We start from the raw sequence: 23,389 nt of genomic DNA, 5'->3' as shown, positions 1-23,389 counted from the left end.
CACCAAGGTACCTAGGTCTTCAGGGGCATGGTCTTATGGAACCAAATATAACTCCAGAGGTTCCTTTTATCTAACAGGTTAAGACAACATTCCCTAAACTCTGAGAAAAATAAAAAAAGCCATTAACCAAGGGAGACAGACTCTCTCATATCCTAAGCACTTTCTTCGTGTGAGAGGTACATTCTCTGCTGCATCCTCCCAGCTCCTCAGAGCAGCCTTATGCACAGACTTTCAGCTCCAGGAAGATGAAAACTGTTTTCCCCTTTTTTTTTTTTTTTTTTTTTTTTTTTTTTGAGACGGAGTCTCGCTCTATCACCCAGGCTGGAGTGCAGTGGCCAGATCTCAGCTCACTGCAAGCTCCGCCTCCCGGGTTTACGCCATTCTCCTGCCTCAGCCTCCCGAGTAGCTGGGACTACAGGCGCCCGCCACCTTGCCTGGCTAGATTTTTGTATTTTTTAGTAGAGACGGGGTTTCATCATGTTAGCCAGGATGGTCTCGATCTCCTGACCTCGTGATCCGCCCGTCTCGGCCTCCCAAAGTGCTGGGATTACAGGCTTGAGCCACTGCGCCCGGCCTGTGTACCACTTTTACAAATAATGTGACCAAGGCCACATAGCTAGTAAGTTATAGAGCTAGGCTGACTGACAACATAGCCTGAGTTTTCATTCCTCTGTTATACTCCTTAGAGGCAGCCAGTCACTGGATAAAGAGCGGTGACTACCTCCAAAGGGTCAAAGATTCACACACATATGCACAAAAACACATGTGTGCATGTACACACGTGCATGACATGTGGGTATACAGATATGTACATGTATGCATACATATATGCTATTTCACTCAGAAATCAGTGGGGCTGGACTCTACAGTTTCATTTCACAGTCAGCTCATCTGAGTTCCCCTCTTTCTCCTGATTTGCAAAGTACTGACACAGTCTATAATACATGAATCACACAAAGGCACACGTATGTATAGGAAAGTTTACAGTTTACAAATCTCTTTCACACTCAATCTCTCACCCAACACTCACCACCAGCCTTCTGAACATATATAAATATTTGATGATTTGCAGGCCTCCTAGTCTGTGTGTTTAAGGACCTTCATTATGGGGGGGCTCTAATCCTTACCATGTAGGACCAGGGCTATGGCATCAGTGAGAGATTGGTAGGATTTGTGCAGCTTCTTGGACCCACTCTAAAATTTCCCTTTTAACTGTATATTTCCATAGCAACCCATCATCCTTGTCTGACTCTTAGAAGTCGAGTTTTAACCTCACAAATTTTCTGGGGTTGGGCTTATATTTGCATGAGAGTTTATGAGATGTGGACACTACTCTATCCCTAATGAGTATGCCCAATTCTTTTCTTTTCTTATGAGAGTTTCTAGCACCTCCTATCTTCTTCTCTGGCTAAAGGTAAGTAGTTCCACCATTACTTATAATCATACTAGCAACTGTCATGTTTTGAACACTTTTTATGTACCAGGTACTAGGTGCTTTATGTACATTATCTCAGTACATCCTCACACAACACTTTACAACATTTATTGACATCCTCATTTAACAAATGAGGAAACAGATGATCGGAGATGAGAAATGGCAGTCTATGGCCACACAGTCAGCAAGTGATAGGGTTTGGACTGGACCCAGATTCCATGGAAAGTCCTGGCCCATTCCAGTGCCTGAGACAGTAAGAAGCAGCAACTTCTTTACTCTGAGTCAGCAAAACGATCCAAATGGAGGTCAGAGGCATGGTAGTGACTATCTCCTCCTACCTTCCTTGTTTTCACCAAACTCAGAATGATGAAGTGACTTTCCTGAACACACAACAAGAGTAGAACTGGGGCTGAACCCAGGCCTGCTCTTTGGGTTTACCCTGCTTTGATTCTCACCCATCTACTGGGCAAAGATCACTGGAGGCGCTCTGTCTGTATTCCAAGTGACCAGGGTGGGAGCTGCTCTTGAAACCAACTTATGAGAAATTATTGGAGGAACAAAGAACAAGAAAAGATCTTGAAGAGGTTCATGCTATTTACATTCACCTATTTTAGGATGTCTAGTAGAGAAGAAAGAGACCTGGCAAGATGTGGAGTAGATTTCAAGTTCAGATTATGGGAGAGCTCTACAAAAATCCTAAGTGTGGGGAGATACCAACCTCCATACCAGTCCCTGCAAGTTTCCAAGAACAGGCCAGAGATCTATAGAGATGCTGCTATAGATTTCCCGGCATCCAGGAGGGAATGGTCTATGCCTCTAAAACCCTTTTATCTCTAAGATTCCACAAGCCTTTGACACATACAAAAATCTTGCAGGGAAGGCAAGCAGTAATCCTGCACTCTTTGCTCATTGTTCTTAAGGAAAAAAACTATTTATTGTAAAATAAATGAAGATAAAGTCTACCTATTAACGCATATTTAAGAGGTAGAGAAAATAAGAACCCATAACATTAACTTAAATCAGGAATACTCTCTGAAGTGTAAAAAAAATCAACTCACTTTTCTTTAAATCTTCTTAAAAGGGTCTAAGAATAGTCCTTCAAATAATCCTTGAAGTATGCAATTTTAATTTGGACACATGGTAATTTCAGTCTACCTGTTGAAAGAGACAAGAGAGAAATCAGTCATTTTTGATGAGGATGCTGTTCTGACAAGCAGCAGAGAAGCTTCTGGCAGCTTGGGAGGTGGGGGTGAGACTTGGGCGTGGGCATTAGTAGCAGCAGTATGAGCTTTGGTCCTAGGCCACTCAGAGGAAAGATGCAACTAAAGTAGCTACTAGCACAGTGCCTGGCACATGGCAAATGCTCATTAAGTAGTTGATGGACAAGTAAAAGGATGGTTGAGAAAATGAGTGGGATTTATCATCAACCTTTCATGCAGGGAGTTACTCTGTAGCCTCATCTCTTCAATTCTTAGGGAGAGAGAATTTCCAGGTACTGGGCATATAATGAAAAGCAGCACAGAGAAAGGTACCAGTGGAGTAAAGAGAGTGACAGATTTGAGCCAGCCATAGCTATGCCCAAATCCTGGCCCCACCACTTCTGACCACACAACTCTGGGCTGGTTTATTTATTTATATTTGCTGTTGTTCCTAAATTGGATACTTAGCTGATTCATTAATTTTCAGCTCTTCTTCTTTTTTAATATCGGCATTTAAGGCGATAAATTTCTCTCTAAGTGCTGTCTTGGCTATATTCCACAACTTTTGATATTTAATATTTCTTTAGTCATTCATTTATAATCATTTTACAATTTGTTATAATTTCTTTTTGATCTGTGAGTTAGTTGGAAGTATTTTTATAAATATATCTCAATATAGGTTTTTTAAAAAACACCTCATCTTTCTGTTATTGATTTCTAACTTAATTGCACTGTGGTAGGCGAATATGGTCTGTAGGATACTTACTCCTTGAAATTTATTGGGATGTATTTTATGGCCTAGGATACAGTCCGTTTTCATGAGTGTTTTATATGTGCTTAGAAAGAGTGTGCATTCTCTGGCTGTCGGGTTGATCTTGGGTTGGCTTTCTTTAAATGTTTCTGCATCTCCTTTTCCTCACCTGTAATAAGGTATGTGAGCAATACACATTAGTTCCCTCACACTGAGTATAAAATTACACTGTATAATATATTTTATACAGTATACAGTGAGTATAATTTTATACAGTATAAAATTATACTCACTGACAAAGATAGTGCACAAGGAAAGGTCAAGGTGTGCTCTTTTTTCCTTGTAACAGTATCAATAACAATGCCCCACACTTATAAAGGACTTAAAAGTTTCTAAACAATGACCACGTCTGTCATTTGGTCTTAAACCTGTATGTCACCTAGGCAGGTAGGGGTGGGAACCCGCAAAGAAAAAGGACACACACCAGTTGGTGCAGTGATTTATTCAGTCCTCATGCCAGAACCCCAGGATCCCTCTGACTCGCCTCTGCCCCTCACTCCTCACCCCTGCTCAGTTAAGTCTTCTTACTATCTTTCAAATCCCATCCTCGTTATTACCCACAATGCCTACAACATTTCTTACCTGCTTGGTTCCAACAGATCATTAAATTCCTACTGTTTTAAAAATATAACAGGAAGTAAATCCTGACAAAATCCTCCTGGCAGATGTGACTCTCAAATAAGGCTGGTGTTAGGTCTTGGGTGCCAGAACATCAGTTTTGTTGCAGGGCAGAGTGATGTTTATGTCTATTAAAGCAGGCATGAGTTTAGAAAGGTCGAGAAACACTGTTGAGTTCAAATATTCTTCATCTAGCAAACGGCCCTTCCCGTGACCTTGTCCCCTGTCCTACCCCCAAGTTCTTTTTCTCCTTTTCAGAGAGATTTCCTGAAAGAGTCGTCTAGACCACCACTTCCTCCACTCCCACGCTCTTCACAAATCATTGTCTGTGGCTTTCAGCCCTTTTCTTTAAGATCATATGGATGTTGTCACTGCATATTCCAGACACTTTTTCTCAATCTGCAGTGGCCTCTCTGGGTCATTTGCTAGCAGGGACCCCTCCTCCCCTCTGGAAACTCCTGCCTCCATATCAGCAACACAAGTTTCTCCTGGTTCTTCTCCTTTCCCCCCGAGGACTTTCTCTGCCTCCTTCGTAAATGCTGCCATTTGAATGGGCATTTTCAAAATTTAATTAGAAGTGTTTTTATAAAATAATAACCATAAACTACCCTTTATTAAGGGCATGCCAATCACTGTGCTAAACATTATTTTATTCCACTTAATCTTCACAATAACCACATGAAGTAGATATTATTAATATTTGTATTTTACAGATGAGAAAATAGAAGCTTGCAAAAGTTACGTAATTTGCCCAGGATCACTCAGCTACTACGTAGCAAAACAGGGATTCAAACCGCAATCCATCCAATCATAGCGTGTGCTCTCAGCCACTACATTAACTCATTCTGCCTTCCTATACCATGGCTTCTGTGACTCACCATTCTTCCATGATGTCATGGATTTCATGCTCCCATTTTGCTTCCCTCTGAAGGGAAGGCCTTTATCCATACTGTGTGCTGAGAAAATTCTGTTTATTATTCAAAGCTCAGCTCTTCCCACAAAGCTACTAGCAAGCCAAACCAGTTTCATTGCTTCCATCTCTTTGCTGTGGCAGCTTTACAATGATATGAAACCATCCATTCATCCATCTGACTATGCATCTATTTCTCCACCCAAGAATTATACAAATATGGTAGAAGATTGCTTATCTAGAAGTCTAAACAAAAGAAGCATCCAGACAAAGGAATTGTTCCAAAGGATTTTTATGTTCATTCTTTGAAAAAATATATCATACTATGGTCAAAATTGAAGAAAACTTGCTAGAAGTTGTGGTATTTGGGGAAGGGATGTGCTCTGCATGGCATGTGTTAATTACTGGTCAAGGACAGTCATCCATGGGACCTGACCAGGGAGCTTTCCGAAGTCAGTAAACTAGATCTGTGCAATTTCCCTTACCCAATCCCCACATTTTAAAGTCACATTTACATATCATGTCTGGCTCAAATACCTCTTATCCCGGAAATTTTCCCTGATTCTCCTCCCCAACAGGCACAGATGAACCTAGACACCCACCCCTACCCCTCACAATACATCTCTCTGTGTTCTCTCTGCCAGCACTTGGTATTTAATCATTTGTAGGTAATAGTGCATTTCAAAAAGCACTTCAGCATTTTCATTGCATGCTTTATCTTCACCTCTTATCTCCTTGGAGGTAGGAGATGCATCTAATTTACCCCAGATATTTTCAGAACCAACCCCAGTGCCTGGCACACAGATGTCAATGAGTGACTGATTGATTAAAATTAGATGACATTGTCCTTGAATGGAGAAGGCCATCCAAATATCACTCAAATGCAAGCACCAAGCAGTGTATTATGTGAAGAGTAGGTGCTAAATAAACATAAAATCCTTCCACCCTCTCTCCACCCCTCAAAAAGCAAGGACTAGAAAAGAGGCGCAATGTGTCCATTGAGCCTGAGGTTTCTGAAGATCTGTGTTCCATGGTTCACAAATATTAATATGCTGGTGTGGTGGCTTTTGATGTTCTCCATGATCAACCAGGAACTGAAAACCCATGTTTGGTTACATTCTACTTTTCATAGTCAGAAAATGAGAGTTTGAGCTTTAAAGATAGACAAGACCTTCAAAGTGAACTACTACAACCACTTTCTTTTACAGAGGATAACCAAAGAGGTTCATTGACTCTAGGTCATGGGCCAAGAAGGGTTGTGCAGATGCATTTTCCCTGTTCCCTCCTGGACTTGCAAATGAAGCCTCTAGGAAATTGAGTGCTCTCTGAATGGCTAAAAATAAACTCCCAGAAACTTCATCTAGATATATCACGGCTGTAATTTACAGCGTCTAGAACTTTAGCATGGTATAATTAGCAAATGGATTACAATAATTTATTTTTGATTTAACAGCTCGAATGAACACACCCTTCCAGTGGAATGGGAAAAAAAGGGCTAGGAGCCAGCTGTATTCCTCCATCTCCTTCCAATGCCACAATATTTGTACTGGCTGGCAGTCCTCTACTGATGCCCAGTGGACATGCAAAGAGAAGGAACTGCAACTCTGAGCTCTGGGCTCCCTGAAGCATGACTTCCTGGACATAGCCTCCCAAAACGGTCAATGTTCATCCTTTTAGTGAGCAGGAAGATGTCCAAACTCACCTTTTCAATGCACAGGAAAACCCAATGGCATTCATTGAGAAGAAAGGTACACACTAAACAAAACATACCAAAGACTAATTACAGAGATGTTTTTTCTCCTAAAGATTCTGGGCACATTTTTAGAATGGTTTTCCATCACTTGCCTTACTGCAGGGAAAGTTTGTTGTGATGTCTCTGAACAGGCAGTACTAAAGGATGATACAAGATAGAAACTTGTCGTGAAGCTAGAAGATGACTAGACTGGGGTCAGAGAGGACCTGTGCTTGGGTTTTGACTTGTTATGTGTGCCATGAATAACAACCAATTCAAAACCCTTTCATAAAATGTCAGTAATGAGTAACTACCTCACAAGATTGTTATGGGGATTAAATGAGAAAAAATGTATGAAAAGGATTTTGTAAATGAATATTAGATGATTCTTCTTGAGTAAATACATGTCCCAAGTAGATCTTTCTGATGAGGACTTTTTCTGACCAAAGCACTGTAGAGCATTGCAGCAAGGGCCAGGGCCAGAGCAGCAGAAATCCTGGGAAGTTGTCTTCTCATATTTCTCTGCGTGGTGTCTGGGCAGAGGCAAGTCACCCAGCAGAACAACCAGAGCTGGGAAAGATGGATCCCGACTTGGATAAGGAGCACAAGACAACCTGTCTCGCTTCTCTCACATCCCTTCCAAAATCAAATATCTGCCCAAACAACCCTTAACCTAGAAGGTGGCATGATGGTGGACAGTGTGGGAAACTGAAGCAGTGGTTCTTCCCGCTGAAGGAAGGGGAAGGGTAGTTTTCTGAGCATCTGCCATGTATGAGGCACAGCGCTGGGTCCTTTCACACTGGGGTTCTTCTCCAAACCATGCAAGGTTCCCCTGACATCATATTATATTTATATATAATTTATAATTATATATAATATATAATATATTATATATTATACCATTGCTCATGCTGGGTGTGGGCCTATGAAGCCCCCTTTCTTCTCTCTGCTTCTCCAACCCCCTGAGCAGGAAGACCTGGACCCTCATCCTCTCACTCTTTGAATTCTTAGTGATCTTAGGTAAGGTAAGTCATCTGTTTTGGAAGGACTTCAGTTTTCTGATCTGTCAGGTTAGGACAAGAACCTCAAACTCACTGCCTTATCAGATTGCTTTCAGACTCAATATTGGGTGTGTAAAGTTTTAAAAACAGTGCCAAACCCTGAAGGCTTATGTCACCCCTTGTTCAGGCTCCTCAAGAGCTTCCTCTTGCTGCTTGTGCTAGTTGGCTCTTGTGTTGCTATAAAGGAATACCTGATGTTGGGTAATTAAAAAAAAAAAAGGTTTAATTGGCTCATGGTTCTGCAGGCTGTACAGGAAGCATAGTGTTGGCATCTGCTTCTGGTGAAGGCCTCAGGAAGCTTCCAGTAATGGGGGAAGGAGAAAGGGAGCCAGCACATCACATTGTGAGAGAGGGAGTGAAAGAGAGAGAGGAGGTGCCATGTTCTTCTAAACAACCAGATCTCATAAACTCATAGAGTGAGAACTCACTCATTACCATGAGGAGAGAACCAAACCATTCATGATGGATCTGTCCCCATTTCCCAAACACCTCCCACTAGGCCCACCTCCAACACTGGAGGTCACATATCAACATGAGATTTGGAGGGAACAAAACATCCAAACCATATCACTCTTAAATAAACATTAAATGTCTACTTTGTCCTCTGACCCCCTGCTGATGTTATGCTCCCATCAGGGCCCCTTGTTCCCCAAGTTCCATCCAAACCAGGCATCTTTCGGGTAATTATGCTCAAGGAGTAACTGCTGTCCCCAAGGCTGGGAGTCCCCTCCTCCCCTTCAGCTCTCAGCTAGCCTTAGTCACTTGCGGGAGAGCTCCTTGGCCCCTCAGAGAAGGGAGTTTCCTCTACTCTACATTCTCAGAACCCTCATGGTCACACTTACCAGAGTGATGATCTGATTAATGCCTATCTCCCCAACTAGAATATAAGCCCTCTGAAGAAGGACCACCTGTATGTTGTCCACCAGGGTGTCCTCAGGAGGCCAAGCATGCAGCAGACCCTCATCTATTTTGTTCACTGCTCTGGAACAGGGCAGGGCACATAGTAGGTACTCAAAAAATACTTGTTGAATGAGTACATTTCCATGCAGTTCAAATCTGAAGCTGGGTCAGCTCAACCCTCCCTTCTCTGCTCTCCGCAAGCTCTCTCTTCCTTCCTTCTCCCTGCACTCAGAGCACTGTCCTGTACTGTTTGCTACCATGACCTCACCATTATCCAAGTGAGTAGTTTGTCTCCCCTGAGACCACAACAGCCCCAAGGAAGGCCTAGAGAGGCAAACCCTAGCGGGACCCAGAAAAGGGACAGAGCTGGAATATCTGGGCAAATGGAAGTAGGGCATACAGTAGGGGCTCCTGTGGAACCCATGTTTAGCCTACTCTGAACTTCTGCCTCAGAGTCTGTTTCTAGGGCAAAGCTTCCAGCTTTGAGTCTTTGCTTCATGGGCTAAAAAATGCCTCTCTCTCTCTCTCTTTTTTTTTTTTTTTGGCTTGAAATAAATGGTTAGCCATTAAGATGTAAAATGCAGCTGTCACAGTCCATAGAACAACAGACAGGTTAATATGGGTTTTTAAGAATGCCATTTCCTCATATTAACCCCAGAGCAACGGCAACCTATCAAGATAGACTCCAGAGTGCTCCGGAAACCTGCTGTTTTAGTTCTTTAATAATATTTGATGTTTGTTTCCAAGTAGAGTTTAATAGTTCGCCTTTCCCTCCTTCTCTTCCTTCCTTCTTTCCCTCCCTCCCTTCCTTTTTACCTTCCTTCCTTCCCTACCTCTCCCTCTCCCCTCCTTTCCTCCCTCCCTCCCTTCCTTCCCTCCCTCTCTTCCTTTTTACCTTCCTTCCTTCCCTCCCTCTCTTCCTTTTTACCTTCCTTCCTTCCCTACCTCTTCCCCTGCCCTCCTTTCCTCCCTCCCTCCCTTCCTCCCTCTCTCCTTGTTACCTTCTTTCTTTCCCTCCCTCTCCCCCTGCCCTCCTTTCCTCCTTTCCTCCCTCCTTCCCTCCATCCCTTCCTTCTCTTCCTCCCTGCCTCCCTTCTCTTCTTCCTCATTCCTACTCTAAGACTGTCTTTGCCTAGGCTTTCTTCCTGAGGTCTTGGATATAAACATGAAGATGTGTATCTGGGTCATGTCTGGAATTCTAAAGTCTCCTGACTGGTTTCCTTGACACTCATTTCTTCCTTTTATCCCCCAAACCCTTCCCACCTGCCAGCCATCCCATCCTACCTACATGTTGTCTACCACAGAACTAATTTAACTTCAAAAATATTTAAACTTTCAATGAAGTTTTTAAGTTATTTCCTAAGAGAGATGAGCTTCAGTTACATAGAAAATGTCAGTGGTTAGGACTGGACTTTCCTGGCAGAGGCGAAGGCACACTGTGTTCTCCTGCCTAGAGGGAAGGCTGGGTGGTGCTAAAGGTACCCAGGAAACTCCAGAGGGACAGGTCTGGGCTTGCACTGTGGCTCCAGCCACCTGGCAGCCTAGGGAAGTGACTGTAGAGTCTGTCCTGCACAGACCATTGTAGCCCAAGTTGGCAGCCCAGCACCAATCACTAAGTCCTGCATGGAAGAGTGATCCGCCAGGTGCTTGTCAGCAGGGATAGCTTGGTTCCTCTCTGGTCCCTGTTCATGTTGTCTGTGGTGCACACCCCACCAGGAAGTCTTGGAGGGGAGAGGTGAAGAGTGAGATTCTGGCATCACCAGAAATTACTTGCAGATTCTGAAATGGGCGAGGCTTTCTCAGGCCTCCAGCACTTTGTACATGTTGTTTCCTTAGTCTCAGTCACCCTCATCTTTCCCTGAATAACTCCTTGTCCTTGAAGACTCAGTAGAAGGTTACCTCCTCCTGAAAGCTTTCCTCACCCTTTGTCTAGATCAGGGGTCCATCCTGAGCTTCCAGCACCCCCCTTTTCTTCCTCCCCAGCTGGTGCAATTGTTCCCTTTGTGCAATGTTCTGCTTATTTGACTGTCTCCAATAAATGTCTCCTGTGAATGCCCACCAGTGCAAGGTGTTCTGAGACAAAGAAAAAATAATCAATACACTAATTAATCTATGCATTGACTCTCTGCCTTGCTCCAAAAATAATTTAAGGGAGCACAAGGATCAAATATGCCCCCAAGTAACTTTGAGTCTGGTGGAACAGCAGACAACATAAGCATTTTAAAAATACATGATAAAGGCTGACAATGTGATCAGGTTGAGGGATTGGGTAGGAGTGGGGACCCTCTCTCTGATCTCTTTCAGGACCAAGCATGACACACAAGGATGCTCAGTGAATGTTTGCTGAATGAATGAGATGGGTTGAGGAGGACCTGAAGGGGACTTGGAGATCACTTATTTTAAGGGGAGAAATTGTAGTCAGAGAGGGGATGGGACAGCGCAGGAGCCCCCCAGTTAGTAGCATGCAGGACATAGAGCCCAGGACTATACAACATTAGTTGGTCATTCTAAACTCTATTTATTGGATATGGAGTAAGACAAGCCGCTTCTCTCTTAGCCTCAGCTTCTGTCCTGTCAAAGAAAGATGTTGAAGTATCTCATCTTTGAAGCTGTTCCAGTTCAGGGATCCCATGAGACTAAGGTTACAACAGAGGGCTGAACAGTGACCAGGTCATGGTCCTGTGACACAGCCTCTGCTGTCTGATTCTGATACTAATTCAAGAAGCTATTCAAAGACAGAGATCCTTCATTCATCTATTCAAAACATATGTACTGTATGCCACACACAGAGGTCATAACCACAGGATACCCAGAGATCCAATACATCTTTGTGCACCTATTCCCTTTGTACAGGTCTCTAACACCCTGGGTGGCTGTCCTCAATAATCTGTGCTACAATGTGGAGTAAATCTCTGACTTCTTTTCCTTCCCCTGTTGCTTTCTCTCTTTCTTTCCCACCTTCACTCATTTACTCATGCACTCAGCAAATGTGTGCCGAGTGCCTACAGTGTGCCTGGCTCTGTGGTCTATGTGCTACAGCTACAGTGGTAAAGAAGATCCAGGTCTTGCCTTCTGTAACTCAGTACTCTCCTAATACTCAGGCAGTTTTCAGAGCTACAATTTCTTCACTGTGCATTGTCCTTCTATTCCTCCACAATTCTGTTCCTGCTGTGTGTCTGCCTGGAACATCCTATCACTGATCTACCATCTCCACACTTCTACTCCTCTTCTAAGGCCTTGTCCACAAGCTGCCTTCTCTGTAAAACCTCCCCTAACCTTCCCCCTCTCTGGGGTTCCATACCTCCCTACTTTCTACCATAATCCCACTGTACTGTATTGGTGAATACTGTCTATTAGTCCCACTACTGTGAACTCCAGAAGGCCTTGGACAGTGTATTTTTACCATTATATATACAGCAGTGGGGAACCAGCAAATGCTCAGGAAACCTTGGCTGACATGGCTGAACTTCTTGATCAGCATGTTCTAACTAGTCCAGGCTCTGGGGAGAGGGCAGAATTGTCCTCATCCCACCATATGTCCTACCTGCAAAGCCAGCACAATTCTGCTCTGTAGCTTCCCTCTGCTCTCAGAGGTCGATCTCAGTTTGCCCAGGACCCAGGGACCCTGCTCCTGCACTCTGGGCTGCTCGCGCCTGCATCCTTGGATGTCCCATCTAATCTCTGCTTAGGACTTTCTGCAGATTTGCTGGGGAATGTGGATAATCCAAAGTAAGAAAATCTACTTTTGCAACATTTCCACAAATAAAAAAATATTCATAGAGCCTTAAGCTTTTCTGGCCACACCAGAACATTTTGGTAAGGTTCTTTAAAGAAGAAAGAACGATCTCCCCCTACAAAGTTGTAGTTATACTAGCCAAGGCATAGGAAACTGCAGACACAGGCAAGACCCTGCCTTGGAATAAGATGACTGGGGTTGAGCCTGGCTCTGTCATGATAGCTACAATGTCTCAGCAACTTATTTCTTCTCCCTGAGAAGCCTCCAGGTCTTCACCTGTAAATCAGAGTTAATAGCACAACACTTGCACTGGTGCAATGAAGATTAAATTAGGAGGTAAAGTTCTTGACATATTGACTGTGACATTGTACAGAGTAAGGATTAGTACTCTCATGAAGAAATGGGGAAGGTGAGTAGAATGAGAAGAATATCATTTCTCATTGTAGCTTATACTTCTGAAATTGATTCCACACACACTGTCGCATTTACGCCTCAATCAGCGTCTGATATATGCATTATATTATCCTTTTCTTATGGAGAAGGTATCTGAGGCTTAGGGATGTTGAATAATTTACACAAGATCACACAGCCAGGAGAAATGGAGGTTACCCTAGATTCACCAATTCTCTGACTCTAAATCTGGAGTTTCAATGGCCACCAGGAACTGAGGAAGCGGCTAGCACGGGCTTACAGCTGAAGAAGTATTCCTCCTCAGACCATCACCTCCATTGGACCAGGATCACAAGCCCCAAATAACCCCAGTATATGGTAGACATGGTCAGTGCTCACTAAAAAGCCCCCGTTCTTTGTAGCCAATGTCCACTTTCCTTATAGAGATGTTGAAGTGAGTGGCACGGAGATGTGTAATTTCCAGGTCAAGAGAACAATGGGCCCCCTGTACTGTTCTTCGTCTGTGGTGGTGACCCTCAAAGCCATGATTTCTAGACTGCAGAGCTATAAGAGGGGGGCTCTATATGGCCCTCATCTGTGATATGAGCAGGAAACAAATCTTTGTTGAGTCAACATCACTGAGTTTGGGGGTTCTTTGCTGTTATATCTTACCTTAGTCTACCCGGACCGCTGTGTCTAGGTTCAAACTATCGACCGATCACCAGATAAACACCGCAGGGAATAACAGTTGGCATGTAGTATCTGATTTAATCTTACCCTATGCACTAGGTGACATCACCCTTATTTTGCAAATAGAGAAACTGAAATTTAAGGATTAAATTTAAAAATAAAATAAAAAGAATAAATTGCCCAAGATAATATGGCTAGTCTGTTTTTGAATGTCTTGTTTTCATGCTTTTTGTCATTCCTTTTGTCCTTAGTTTCTGTATCTGTAAAAGGGGGATGAGGCTGGACCAGATGCTTTTAACATTTATCCCACCTTGATAATTATAATTATATGATTCTTCCAGCTTTGCCTGCCCTCCTGTCCTCCTAATGTGTGGTTGATCCAGATGTTGAGCCTCCAGGTAAAGCCAGCTCCAGTTCTGCCCCACAACCCCAGTCTTGCTGCCAATCGCATCTGTCCAGAAAAGAGTGATCTGACTGCTGGTTCACTCACCCGTTCACTCAGTCACTTATTCTATGATTTATTCATTTCTACCTATTACTGACTCACTCATTCATTTACAGATGCCTTCCACTTCCTCTTCCACCACCTGCTGGCCAAAGCTCATATTCAGTTCCCCCCAATTTTCACTCATTTATTTCCTCAAAATCACACTCGTTCACTCATTCGCTCATTAGCCTCTTCACTTATTTACTTACTCATTGATTTATTTATTCACTGATTCATTTTTTACTTATTTATTCATTTATTCATTCATTAAGTCACTCATTCATTCAACATTTTCACTCTTTCTGTCCTTCATTCACTCCCTTCTCCATGCATTCACTCACTCATTCCCCACACTCCTTCCTCCCTATTCCCCAGTGCAGCATCCTCCCAGGAAGCAGAGCCTCCATCATGGCTGGGGCCATTAGTCCTCCCTCCCAGAACACTCTCTTCCATTTTAACATCCTGCTTGTTGAACTGTGCAGGCATATCTCCTGGTGTGCAGGGGATATGCTTTCCACTCAGAAACAGATGTTCTTGTAATTACTGTTTTGACTTTCACCCTCTAATGCCAGAAAATTCTTTCCACAAACTCCTCCAGTATACAGGAAGGCAACCATGCAGAATGGGCAAGGCATGCAGTGCCTGGGGGTTCAGATTCCGGAACACAAGGTATTCCTGGCACTCAGAGCTTGGGGGACTTGGAGGGAGCCTTCCTTCTCCAGGACTTTGCAATCTGGGGTCCAGGGCTGAGCTGGAGATGGGGGCATCCTCAAGGGCAGCAGACTTGGGGAGCCAAGTAAAGGAGTGTGAAGAAAAGCGGCCCATCTCAAGACTGTGGAGTCATGATCTGTCTGTACTTGGGTTACTACAGTGACAGGTGCCAGGGTCAGGGGTGAATATAGAGGCTTATCAGCATGTGACCAGCAAGAATACATTGTCAGCAATATCATGGCAGAAGGTCAACATTACAATTTACCGACCTCTTACCCTGTATCAGGTATTTCTTACACTTTACGCTAGTTATCCCTCAACGATCAATCTCCCCATCTTTCATTTAGAAATTTAATCCCCAAAGTTTTAGCTGGTTCCATGACCTCTCAGCCAAAGATTAGACTTTCCAAATTCCCTTGCAGTGAGGCATAACTGTCTAAGTTTGGGCCAATGGGTGTGAGCAGAGGTGTTATGTGCAACTTTTTGCTTGTACCTTTAGAAGAAAGCCGGATGCCTTCCACTTCCTCTTCCACTACCTGCTGGCTAAAGCGTGGCCCTTTTTGGTGAGCCATCTTTGTCTCTGGGGTTAAGGACATCTTGAACAGCATGTTAGAACAAGATAAAAGAAGCCCTGAAGAACCTTGTGAAGTAGAACATCTCTATCCCCCTGGCTGAGATTTTATGTGCAAGAGAAACAAGCTTCTGTTATGCTTTGGCCACCGTTATTTTGATCTCTGTTAAAGCAGCCATGCCAGTGTCTACTAATCCCAGGAGGAAACCTCTTTGCCCACATTACAACTTCTTGAGGATAAACTTCCCTTATGGGAACACTCTCGTTTTACTTTATTCCCTTACTAATTTGTCCTTTTCGTGGTTGAAACATGTCCCTTCAAAATTCATGTCTGCTGAAAATCTCTGAATGTAATCTTATTTGGAAATATGGTTTTGCAGATGTAATTAAAAGATTGATATAAGACCACACTGGATTAGGGTAGGCTCTAAATCCAATGAGGGTGTCCTTACAAGACAGAAAGGACACACAGAGACACAGAGGGGAAGGCCATGTGAAGGTGGGGGCGGAGACTGCAGTGATGCGTGTCCCCAAGCCAAGGAGTGCTATGGGGTGCTGACAGCCACAGTAGCTAGGAGAGAAGCATGGAGTGGATTCTCTCAGAGCCTCCAGGAGTCACCCCGATGATACCTGGATTGCAGACTTTTGGCCTCTCAAACTGTGATAGCATATGTTTCTGTTGTTTTAAGTCAACAACAACCTGTTCTCTGTGAAAGGAGTTCAACCTTTATCTTGTGGCCAGTGGGGACCCATTGAAGGGTTTGTATTAGGGAACAGATGATAACAAGAATGGCTGCACCAGAAAATGTCCCAAGTGTGCACTTAGACATACCACCTCAGCTAATCCACAGCACAACCTGGACACAGGTACTGTCACTACTCCCAGTTACAAATTAGCAAGTTTGTGGTAATTTGAGTGACAATGATTGGGTTGGTGGGTTTGGGAGAAGGAACCGGACCTGCCTCACCCAATACCTCCTGTATGGCCTATGAGGTGGCCTATGGAAAGCAAAGCTCTTCTCCTCTCCTTGACAGGATGGCCACGTCTAACTATAGGTCGAAGTGTTAGCAAGACCCTGTGTGCAGATCTAAAGCTGCCCTGTGGGCTTTCCATGGTAATTGGTGCAGGGCAGTGGTCAAGATCATGGCCTTGGAAGCCAGACCACCTGGCATTAAATCCTAGTCTGCCAATTACTAGTTCTGTGATATGGGGCAAATTAAACTTTCAGTGCCTTGATTTCTTCATCCATAAAATGGGGTAAGAATAGTACCTACCTTATAGGAATGTTTTATTAGTTAACGTCATAAAGGGCTTAGAACAGAGTTTGACAAATAGGAAATGCTACATAAGTATTAATGCTTAACTAGTGGTGATGATGCTATAAAATTATTTGCTGTTATTTATTTATTTATTTATTATTGTTATCTGACTCCTGTATGTCTCAATTAATTTTGAATTTAGGCCAGGAAGATAAGTACTATTTTCTAGCTCCACTGGAATCCCAAAATGTATTTAATTTTCTTCAGCCTTATTTTGCAGATGAGGAAACTAGGTCTGGGAGAGATGAAATGGCAAGCTCTGGACACCTTTCGAGTCCTCCTCCACATTCCCTGGCTGCCAAGTCACCCGTCTGATCTAGTTGTTGGGCTTTTGGGCTCACTGCTCCCTGGCACCAGGTGGCAGATCCTGGAAGGTCTCCCTCCTGGCTCCTGGGCAGTGTGCAGGAGCCCATTGGGAACTCTCTGGGCCAGCTGTTCATCTGCTGCACAGCATGCTGAGCCATGCAGCCTGGTCAAGTGGACATGGGCCCACATGAGGATCTATAGTCCATGTTCATACAAGACTGGCTGACTCTTCAGCTCTTATGGAGCTATTTCTGCCGGCCCGAGCTATGCTGCAGGGAAAGCAGGTTGCACATACATGCATAAACATGGTCCTTCTGCCTAAAAGGTCCCTGAGTGAAGGCAGCATGTTTAATGTAGAGAACCAGCCTGCTTACCACACACCTGACCCCACATACCAGTTTATTGGGAGGAGAATTTCCCTCTGCCCAATGGTACAGACAATCTGAGAGGACACGGGTGAGAGGGAGAGCAAGAAAAGGAAAGGGGAAGGGACATTTGTTGAGCATTTACTGCAGGCCAGGCACTATGCTAGGTGCTTCACATTTGCTGCCACATTTAATATTCATAACAATCCTATGCTATAAACTCATTTTAACAGGTGTGGAAACTGAAGCTCAAAAAGCTGAAATCACTTGTACAGGCCACATAGCCAAGAAACAATGGAGGCCTGCCAAACTTTTTTAAATAGTTTTTTTTGGGGAACAGGTGGTGTTTGGTTAGATGAATAAGTCTTTTAGTGGTGATTTCTGAGATTTTGGTGCACCCATCACCCAAGCAGTGCACACTATACCCAATGTGTAGTTTTTTATTCCTCACACCCCTCCCACCCTTTCCCCTGAGTCCCCAAAGTCCATTGTACCATTCTTATGCCTTCGCATCCTCATAGCTTAGCTCCCATTTATGAGTGAGAACGTATGATGTCTGGTTTCCATTCCTGAGTTACTTCACTTAGAATAATGGTCTCCAACTCCACAATGGTTGCTGCAAATGCCATTATTTCATTTCTTTTCATGGCTGAGTAGTATTCCATGGTATGTATGTATGTGTGTGTGTGTGTGTATGTGTATATATATATTCATATTCATGGGATATATTCCATGGGATATATCTCATATATATACACACAGACACACACATACACACACACACATATATACATACACATATGGCACAGTTTGGCTGTGTCCCCATTCAAATCTCAACTTGAATTGTATCTTCCAGAATTCCCATGTGTTATGGGAGGGACACAGAGGGAGGTACTCAGATCATGGGGGCTGATCTTTCCCATGCTGTTCTCATGATAGTGAATAAGTCTCACAAGATCTGATGGGTTTATCGGGGTTTCTGCTTTTGCTTCTTCCTCATTTTCTCTTGCAGCCACCATGTCAGAAGTGCCTTTCACCCTCCTGCCATGATTCTGAGGCCTCCCAGCCATGTGGAACTGTAAGTCCAATTAAACCTCTTTTTGTTCCCAGTCTTGGGCATGACTTTATCAGCAACATGAAAATGGACTAATACTATATATATGTGCTTGTGTGTGTGTGTGTGTGTGTATACATGCATCACATTTTGTTTATCCACTCATTGATTGATGAGCATTTGGGCTGGTTTCATATTTTTGCAATTGTGAATTGTGCTGCTATAAACATGCTTGTACAAGTATCTTTTTTGTATAATGACTTCTTTTTCTCTGGGTAGATATCCAGGACTGGGACTGCTGGATCAAATGGTAGTTCTACTTTTAGTTCTTCAAGGGATCTCCACACTATTTTCCACAGTGGTTGTACTAGTTTACATTCCCACCAGCAGCATAAAAGTGTTCCCTTTTCACTATACCCATGCCAATATCTATTACTTTTTGATGTTTTGATTATGGACATTCTTGCAGGAGTAAGGCAGTATTGCCTTGTGGTTTTGATTTGCATTTCCCTGATCATTAGTGATGTTGAGCAGCTTTTCATATGTTTGTTGGCCCTTTGTATATCTTCTTTTGAGAATTGTCTATACATGTTCTTAGCCTACTTTTTGATGGAATTGTTTGTTTTGTTCTTGCTGATTTGTTAGAGTTCCTTGTAGATTCTGAGTATTAGTCCTTTGTAGGATGTATAGTTGAGAAGATTTTCTCCTACTCTGTGGGTTGTTTGTTTATTCTGCTGATTATTTCTTTTGCTGTGCAGAAACTTTTTGGTTTAATTAGGTCCTATCTACTTATCTTTGTTTTTGTTGCATTTGCTTTTGGGTTCTTAGCCAATATGTAGAATGGTTTTTCCAAAGTTATCTTCGAGAATTTTTATTATTTCAGGTCTTAGGTTGAAGTCTTCGATCAATCCTGTGTTGATTTTTGTATAAGGTGAGAGATGAGGATCCAGTTTATTCTTCTACATGTGACTTGACAATTATCCAAGCGCCATTTGTTGAATAGGGTGTTCTTTCCCCACTTTATGTTGTTGTTTGCTTTGTTGAAGATCAGTTGACTGTAAGTGTTTGGCTTTATTTCTGGGTTCTCTATTCTGTTCCATTGGCCTATATGAGGCCTGCCTAACTTTTTCTTTGACACCACATTAGACTTACCTTCATTCTGAATAGGGAGGGTCCTTCAGGTCCTGAAGAGACCCAGAGCAGGTTCTACTGCATGTCTCAGCCACTAATCATCACCACCAGCAGCAGTGGTGTGGGCAGCAGTGAATCACACTTGACACTCTATGGGGGTCTTTTACTTTTATTATCTCTTTTGACTTGATGTAAGTCAAGACATGCTCTGCTAGTGATTGTAGTGAGAAACTTCCATAGCAGAAAGATGAAGCTATTTTGTCTTCTGGACCCTACCGGCTCCATTTCTGGAAATGCCAAGGGCATAGAGCATGTTCTCTTTTTAAGAGGCTTTCATCAGCAAATTCAGTCATCATTTCCCAATGCCCATTCGATGCCAGGTACTATGCTTGGGTAGGGGATTCAGAGATGAATCATATAGTCCCTGCCCTTGAAAGGTTTATGCACAAGTGGGAATTATAGATCTGGAAGCTTAAGAATATCCATGATTAGGATGATGATAATAAACACTTATTGAGTGCTTACTGTTGGCTATTCTAAATTATTGACACTTATTACCTTATTTAATCTTCATAAAACCCTATTATTTGCTTCATTTAATTCATGAGGAAAGTGAGGCACAGAGATTGGAATTACTAGTAAGTGGCAGAAGTGGGAACTGCATTCAGTTGGTCTATCTCAATTTTGTAGGCGTGCAGTGATTAATTTGCCCAGAATGGGTGAAGAGGTCAGTTACAGCTTCTTAGAGAGGCAGAATCAGTGCAGGGTTTTGAAGCAGAGGCGTTTGCCAGGCAGAAAACAGCTGACAGTGCACCAGGAAGTTCCAAACAGAAGAAGAGTGAGAAAAGCATGAACAATGGTTGAGAGGCACAAAACTATGGTGTGCAGAAGAATTCCATGGAGTTCAGTATGGCTAGAACATAAAGCAGGGGAGTGGAGGGTGGGGTATCACTTCAGAAACGAGGTTGCAGAGGGAACAGGGACTCTTAGAGGCTCATGAATGCCAGGCAGAGAAGCCAGAATGTTTTATTCACCCATTGAACAAGTGGAGTTTATTTGTTGCATAAAGAGTAGTCTGGGGAAAGGCAGTTAAGGCCAGCACAGCAGTTCTACAGAGTTATCAAAGCCCAGGCTCCTTTCACATTTGAACTCTGCCATACTTAGCATTTTCTGCATGGTTGCAAGGTGGCTGCCACACCTCCAAGCATTATATCTGTTTTCATGGTGGGAGGAAGGGAGAAGGATAAAGAACAATGGGCTGGTCTTTGTGACAGGAGTTCAACCTTTATCTTAGGGCCAGTGGGGATCCGTTGAAGGGTCTGAGGTAGCACAGAGATGATAACAAGGATGGTTAACATGTATTGAGCAACTACCTCTGCACCAGAGAATATTCTAATACACACTTATACATATCACCTCAACTAATCCACAGAGCAACCTAGATACAGATACTGTCATTATCCCCAGTTACAAACAAAGAAAATGAGGAGACGCAGAAAAGTTAAGAAAATTGCCCAAGGCTGCCTAGCCAGGAGTAGCAGAAACTGGGTAGTCCGGCTCCTGGGTCTTGCTGTTGATCACCGCGTTCTTGTGTATTTTAGAAAGTGCCTCCTCCAACTGCCAGAAGCCTACAGGTGAAGGGGATGGGGCCTGAGCAGAGTTGGTAGCCAGGCTGGAGGTGAAGGGGGCAGGGTATGAGGGGAAGAGTCAGGACACAGAGAGATATTTGGTGTGGGGTTGAGGGTGAGGGACGAGTGGAGGATACCCCCAGGTTTATTTGACCCTCCCCTCTCTAAACCAGGCTCCTTCTGTGTCTACAGGGCCTGCAAAACCATAGCTGGGACACCTAGCCTGGACACATGTAGAGATTTAAGAAAATGAGTCATATCCTCACAGCAGGCACAGCCTGACTCTGGTTTGACTTCCACACTGACACCCACATCATTAACGTGGTTCCCTCTACACCCTAGACAGTGTCAAGGATGGAAAAAAGCACCAGCTGGTTTGCAGAACTGGTGCCATGGTTAGATCATTGTCCTGTGCCTGGCAGGCGGGAGCAGGATGATGCTGATGTCTGCTGCTGGCAGGAGCCTGAGATGAGCTCTGGGTCTGAGTAGAGGGGACAGAACAAAGATTTTGGGGCTTCCATTCCAGCTGGACCTCAAGCCATCCCTCAGCAATCCCCTAAGCACCTATATGTGGCAGACCCTCACTGGGGTGCTGGGGTACAGAAACAAATCTGATTATCTCTAAGGTCAAGGAGCTCCCAGTTCTCACAAGGTCAGTACCTGGTGGTGGGTGCTGTGATATAGGGAAGCAGAGGGTTGTGGGAGAATGACATGGTGATCCAGGGGTATACGGGGATACCAAACCAGTATGGAGGTCAGGGTGGCCTTCCTGGAGGAAGGGACTGCCAGCTGCCTTCCCAAAGTGAAAAGTTGGCCGGGCAAAAAGTGGAACTCTATTTACTGGGACCACATGGACTAAAGGGAGAGGAGAGAAAGCTAGGCACATAGAGGAACATCTATTATATCATCACACTCTTGCTCCCGGCATCTTGGTAGCTGGTTGATATGGCATCTGACTGCTGCAGAAAGCAAAACTCTTCATGCTTGCAGTAGATTCACCGCAAAATGAACACAATTCTTCCGCCCTTATATCCACACCCTTTTGCAATGTGACTCTGTAGCTTTTCCCGTAGGAGGTGGAGCCCATTTCCCTACCTGTTAAATCTAGGCTCACCCTGTGACCTGCTTTGATCAATAGGATGAGGCAAAGTTGTGATATGTGAATTCTGAGCTCAGGCTTCAAGAAACCTTGCTCATGCTTGCCTGTTCTCTTGGAACTTTGCTCAGCTGCCCAGGTGAACAAGCCCAGGCTAGTTTACTGGATGACATGAGACACATGGCCCAGTCTACCCTGACCCACGCCATCTCAGCCCTTCGTCTCAGAAAACAATCAGCCTTCAGCTGATCCACCAGCTAACCTAGGGTGACCAACTCATCCCCTTTCACCCAGGACTTTTCCTAACTTTAAAACTGAAAGTCCAATACCCCAGGAACCTGTTCAGTCTCAGGCAAATGGGGATGGCTGGTCACCCAAACCCACTTCAGACGCATGAAGAAACCTAACCAAGCTTTATCTAGATTAGCAGAATTGCCCAGCTGCCCCATACACTCAGGAGTAATAACACACAGTTGTTTTAAAGCACCAAGTTCTGGGTAGTTTGTTACACAGCAATAGATGAGGGATACCCTGGCACATCTGTGAATTAAGCCCAGATTTGTGGCCTTAGTAGCAGGTGGGAACTGACCAGATCCCTCTCCATGAGCATGGCATTGAGTGATCACAAGAGGGAGGGTGCTGGAACTCGGGGAGGCTTCACACCCTGTCTGGGATTTCAGAGCCAGGGCATTTTAGCAGTGGAAACAGACTCGGGTCTTGGAATCCTTCCTCTTTCCCCAAGCTGCCTCTTTAACCAGCACATTTGTGCTGCAGTAACTCAAGCTCCCCCAGAGACTGTTGATTGAACAAATCTCTGGTCATGCTCAGGCTCTTTGACATGGTTTTCTTTACAAGATCCAGTGTCAGACTGTGTGATGTGACCCCCTCCCCCACAAAAATGATGAGACCAACACTTAACCACAAGCCACCACCAATTCTGCTGTGGCCAGAGACCAGGGCAAAGACAAACACTTATCACTCAAGAAAACAGATATTTTCAGAACTTTCTGATGCACAGGTTGAAAAGCCACAGGCTTTGAGCATGAATAAGGCGCTAGTAGACAGAGATATTAGTTCTAATTCTGACGCATACCAGCTGCATGACCTTGGGCATGCCACTGCCCTTGTCTAGCAGACTGGATGTCAATTGACTAATTAAAATGATAAATTCACTGCAAATTCTTTAAGGGCAGAAACAATAGGGTGTTCAACTTTGTATCTAGTACCCAATCCAGTGC

The 23,389-nt window shown here is 43.8% G+C and overlaps 1 protein-coding gene across 1 annotated transcript in view; it reads right to left on the bottom strand.

Moving 5' to 3' along the window:
- TENM4 (teneurin transmembrane protein 4) overlaps positions 1-23,389 on the bottom strand; it is a 787,916-nt gene that overhangs the window by 487,801 nt on the left and 276,726 nt on the right. The window contains exon 4 of the mRNA XM_011938905.1: positions 2,494-2,590. The gene's annotated coding sequence lies outside the window, so the exon portion shown is untranslated. The remainder of the gene's footprint in view (positions 1-2,493; positions 2,591-23,389) is intronic.

Source organism: Colobus angolensis, unplaced genomic scaffold, assembly GCF_000951035.1.
Source record: "Colobus angolensis palliatus isolate OR3802 unplaced genomic scaffold, Cang.pa_1.0 Scaffold179, whole genome shotgun sequence".
Classification (NCBI taxonomy): domain Eukaryota; kingdom Metazoa; phylum Chordata; class Mammalia; order Primates; family Cercopithecidae; genus Colobus; species Colobus angolensis.
The sequence above is the reverse complement of the archived record's forward strand: the minus strand, read 5'-3'. Positions and strand labels throughout refer to the sequence as shown.